The 5,387-nt window shown below is 41.3% G+C and overlaps 1 non-coding gene across 1 annotated transcript; it reads left to right on the top strand.

Annotated features, from left to right (window-relative positions):
• Window positions 1-1,882: 1,882 nt before the first annotated feature.
• On the top strand, window positions 1,883-1,991 carry Trnay-gua (transfer RNA tyrosine (anticodon GUA)). Its single transcript has 2 exons — window positions 1,883-1,919; window positions 1,956-1,991. It is a non-coding gene; the product is annotated as a tRNA-Tyr (tRNA).
• The last annotated feature ends 3,396 nt before the right edge of the window (window positions 1,992-5,387 follow it).

The following is a 5,387-nucleotide window of genomic DNA, read 5'->3' as shown; positions in this document are numbered from 1 at the left end:
CGAAAGACGAAAGACGAAAGACGAAAGACGAAAGACGAAAGACGAAAGACGAAAGACGAAAGACGAAAGACGAAAGACGAAAGACGAAAGACGAAAGACGAAAGACGAAAGACGAAAGACGAAAGAGACGAAAGACGAAAGACGAAAGACGAAAGACGAAAGACGAAAGACGAAAGACGAAAGACGAAAGACGAAAGACGAAAGACGAAAGACGAAAGACGAAAGACGAAAGACGAAAGACGAAAGACGAAAGACGAAAGACGAAAGACGAAAGACGAAAGACGAAAGACGAAAGACGAAAGACGAAGACGAAAGACGAAAGACGAAAGACGAAAGACGAAAGACGAAAGACGAAAGACGAAAGACGAAAGACGAAAGACGAAAGACGAAAGACGAAAGACGAAAGACGAAAGACGAAAGACGAAAGACGAAAGACGAAAGACGAAAGACGAAAGACGAAAGACGAAAGACGAAAGACAAAAGACGAAAGGCGAAAGACGAAAGACGAAAGACGAAAGACGAAAGACGAAAGACGAAAGACGGAAGACGAAATACGAAATACGAAATACGAAAGACGAAAGACGAAATACGAAAGACGAAAGACGAAAGACGAAAGACGAAAGACGAAAGACGAAAGACGAAAGACGAAAGACGAAAGACGAAAGACGAAAGACGAAAGACGAAAGACGAAAGACGAAAGACGAAAGACGAAAGACGAAAGACGAAAGACGAAAGACGAAAGACGAAAGACAAAAGACAGAAATTTAATATAGAAGACAGAGGTCAAAAGTAAAGTTTTCGATCGACTCCTTTCCCACTGTGCGGTGCAATTATGATGCACATGATGACCGTGGGGCAAAAGTGAAAGCACTTGGTCCACCGTTGCAAAGATGCTGCTATTAATATTAAAAAAAAGCCGTTGCCCATTGCTAATTATACTCTCGAGCAAATTTTATACCGATACAAATGACACCCGGAGGCAGGGATTTACACTGATTTGTGGGCCAGTGGGGATTCAGCTACAGTAATAATAATAATAATGGTTGCAATTAAGGATGTTTCCTTTTAAGCCTTGTGGCAGCTGGTGTACTTGTAATGTCACCATGGTAATTATCATTTCATGAAAAAGCTCCTCACGGAATTGAAGTAATTTTCGATGGTTCTGTTTAATACTTAAATTTACTCTGATTTCGATTCACGCTCACCGGAACTCAACTCGGAAGAAAGTCTGAAAAATATTAAATTAATAAGCTTCGATTTAATACGAGCTCAAACGCACATTCTCCAGCACTTGCCATGCTTCGAATGCAAATATAGCTTCGCCGGCGAGATAAGAGATTACATACAACGAAACAGTCGTCGCAATAGCAACCGGTGGCACATGTCAATCAACTACAATCCCGAGGTAAATATATGCGAAACCAGGGCCTGCTTTAATCGAATCCCACACACAGCCAGTGGTTACAGCATGCATAAAATCAGTGCCACTAGCCAGTAGTCCAAGATAACAAGCAGGTAGCCGGGGACAACTCTTTCGTACCGATCTCAGTAAGCGTTCACTTTGCTGGCGGCATTCGCTTGGTTAGTGGTAAAAAATGAAATAAAATATACAAACAGTAGTTGCAGTTAATTTGCTCACTTTTCTTCATTGGACCCCCGTAAGTCATGCTCGGTCTTTTGCATATAAGTATTATAAATGGTCGCAGATCAATTTTCACTAATTATCTCCTCCCTGGTGGTACTGTCAGTTTTATTTTCCAGTGCTAATTCGATCAAGTTTTTCCAATGATGAAACGCGAGCAGTCTATGATTTCTTTTGCGAAAACACGTTTCTCAATCGCGTTGCTTGTTGAGTGCACCTTTCGCGACTCGAACCAAGTAACCTTCGATAGCTCAGTTGGTAGAGCGGTGGACTGTAGTAGTCAAGTTACGTCGCTGATGTATAGAGCGCAGTGATCCATAGGTCGCTGGTTCAAATCCGGCTCGAAGGATAGAAACTTTTTTTTTGGTTTCCCGTTCTTGGAACATTTCAAACACGCCTCTGCTATTTCTCATTTCAACAACCCACACAGACCACTTGTGCTATCTAATTACACTGAACTCATGTCTTAACATATCTTAACCATTCACTACAAGCGACAGTTTTTATTTTCCTTCGTTCCGTCTTACGTACGGTGTGTCTCTTGGTGTCCAACACCGCACATAAAGCAGCTCTGCATGGGCTTTGGAAACAAGTGCTCATTCATGAATGCATTAGAAGCAGTAGAAAGAAAAAAAAAAGATACTCGAGGCCCAATAACATAGGCAATTTATTTATTTCTTTCTTTCATTCCTTCTACCTCTTGGTGGGAGAAATTTGTACGGAAAACAAACACGATCTTGTTATAGGAGGCCGAGGACTGCTCCCTCTTCCTACGCTCAGCAGCGGCAGCCAGCGTTGTGGCCACCGCTGACTGCCGGGAGGTGATCGCACACGGAGCGCCCTAACGGTTATATTTATGTCTCCTGATGGTCCGAATTTAACGCCATCTCGCTAAGCTGAGCTGATTGTGGGGGCAGAGAATTGCTGTGCTACATTGCCCCTTTGTAGGTCCGTAGTTTTTCTCCGTAACCGATCCCATTTGGTATGCTTAACACGATTTCGTTTGGGGGTATTTGCTCTATTGAGGTGAATTCTTCGAGTTAGACGATGGGGTACGTACTAAATTACGGAATTTCAGAGCAACTGTGGCGTTTGTTATTGAAGAAATTCCTAGCGATCGTTGGTACTCTCAAAAAGGAAGGCTATAGGATCTCATCGTCTGAAAGGGTTGATTATCTAAGATTACGCCTAAATCTTGTATAATTTTAAAATTTTCTACAGGTTTATTTCCTGAATATATCGATGTGAAATTAGATTTTCTGCTGAACGCTGATGAATTGTGATTTTTGCAAGGCGTTGTAGCTAACGTTTAATACTTGGAAAAGATTGTGTCGTTCTGGAATTCGGTGTCATTTGCATTCCTTATTTCCTTAAGTTTCATGTCGTCTGTATATACAAGTACTTTTATGAGTAAGAACTGTATTGGAAAGAAGCTATCCACATTCATTTGCGTTGTATGCACGTATCTATAACAGCTTTTGCGGGTTCATCACAGCATGCTGTGCATTGGACTGTCATTTTTCGTTTGTTTGCTTTTTTGTGCAGTTTTAATTTTTCTTTTCCAAAATGTTTCGCATTGAAAATAAAGTGAAAATTAAGATCTTGGACATCGAGCTATGTGAAAAATGTACAACTATGCGAATATCGGATAAGTGCTTTGGAAATCATCACGCGAGTGGCAAATCCACCATAAACAAGTTGGGGGAACACTAATCTTTGGCTGACCCGCTTGGAAGCGACAGAAAACCTCCAACATACCAACTCTAAACTGGACCAGCAAGTGGTATCTCTAACTAGGAAGAAAAATCATTGCCGCTGCGTGGTTTGTACAGTAAAGCAGGAACGAGTGTCGGAATTATCCAACGTATCAAGAAACGGAACAATCTGGCAGTGGCTGATCCAGGGGAAAGGTCCTAGGGGCACGGACCGCACCCACCCCCGAAAATTCTTAACTTGTTGAGAAATTTTAAATTCGTTCTAAACTCAAAACATTTCAAACCGGATTCGACCAAGCTGCCCCATTTGCACCTGCTTACAGTCGACAGCGCCAAGGTAGTACGGGTGTTGCCATTTATCGTAGAACTCCTGTGCAACAATGTTCCATTGTGCTTCTGTAACCTTCGAGGAAGTCCTTGTAAGTAAATGTAAATTTTATACAAAACTTGATTTTGAATTGTATCAAATAAACTTTAAAACTAATAAATGGAACTGCCAGTACTAGTACGGTGATTTGAAATTTCGTGTTCGAGAACAAGTAGGGTAAATAGGTGACTCTACTGCTTGTTCCCACTACTGATCAGCGAAGATTCGAACCCCACCGGTGGGGAAATGTTGGCTAACCTGTTAGCAACGTGGACGATGGTGATTGGCCACAGCCGATTTAGAAGTTGATGCCCGGTAACGGCCGAGAGCTCCGACCGGGCCTGAAGGAGGTATAAAAGGGCCATTCGACCTCAGTTACAATCTCTTATACCTGAAATGGTTGAATAGTATACATCTAATCAAAAAATAGTGGTGAATCGTGGACGTTTGAAGTTAAATATTGTTCTGTAAAAAAAAGAAAACGGAAGAGCTTAGTAAACGGGATACAAGTGATCCCGTAGTGGTGCGCGAGTACGAGGCCCAGAAAAGAGAAACCATCGGCCATTATACGGAAGTGTTGAGTGTCCCGGCCGCAGAGGAGCAGTGGGTGCATATCCCCGGCGGAGAGGCCGAGGTGGGAGACACGACGGCGGGATAGTGATCATCGACGAACAAGCAGTGAGTTCAATTAGCTCAGGTACCCAAATTATGATTTTTGTATAGATTTCAATTAATATAGTTCCGATTTTTAAAGGGCGTCGGCCAAGTTTTTGCGTACGCCGAACGATCAATTTTCCGGTTGAGAGACATTTAGGGTTACAATACCACAGGTAAGTCTTCCCTAAGCGCAAGCAAGCCGACCCTGAGAGGTAAAAGTCACGCCGGGCAATAAAAAAGTTACACTTCTTTACAAAGCACTTGAGAAAATAAATGTTTTTTATTACCGTTATCCGTTGTTTTATATTAATTTTATCTGTATTTCAGTGGTATTGATTGGTGATTGAATAAAGCGTTTAATAACTATTTGATCGGAAGCATCCTATCTGTTGTTTATATATTTCAGTTAATCTCGCCTTCGACGCCACAAACTAGGAGAAAAAAGAGATGCTATCCAAGCTCACAGGACTTAATTACTGCGGCTACCCGTTATCTGAAGAAGGAAGATGATGAATATTTAACATATGCGAAAGGCTATGCTGCTAAACTAAAAAAAACTACCAACAGATCATATTGCAAACAAACTGATTAGTTAATTTGATGCTGAAGCTTTTGAAAGCACAAATGAATAACCTGGCATTCAAATAAGTGCACAAATGCTCCTGCATGTTCGCCATCATGAACCGATCATTCTACGCAGTCAACACAAACATCAGAATAACCACGACCAGCCAAGAGCTCGTTGGAAAATTCGATTTTCAACGAAATATTTTCATGTTCACTTCTTTATCGATTTTTTTGAAATTCTCAACTTACCTTTATATACTCTGTAAGTGTTTTTGTTATTACATCGCACGTTTCAATTACATCTAGTTGAGTTTTCAATTTAGTTACGGAATTTGCGCTTCGATTTCGTCTCATCAGAATTCGACACTAACTTAGTGGCAGGACTAAGCTAGCGTCGGATTGACGCTAGCTTCAAAAAAAAAACGGAGACACAATTTGT

Source organism: Topomyia yanbarensis, chromosome 3 (genome assembly GCF_030247195.1).
Source record: "Topomyia yanbarensis strain Yona2022 chromosome 3, ASM3024719v1, whole genome shotgun sequence".
NCBI classification, from domain to species: domain Eukaryota; kingdom Metazoa; phylum Arthropoda; class Insecta; order Diptera; family Culicidae; genus Topomyia; species Topomyia yanbarensis.
The sequence above is the reverse complement of the archived record's forward strand: the minus strand, read 5'-3'. Positions and strand labels throughout refer to the sequence as shown.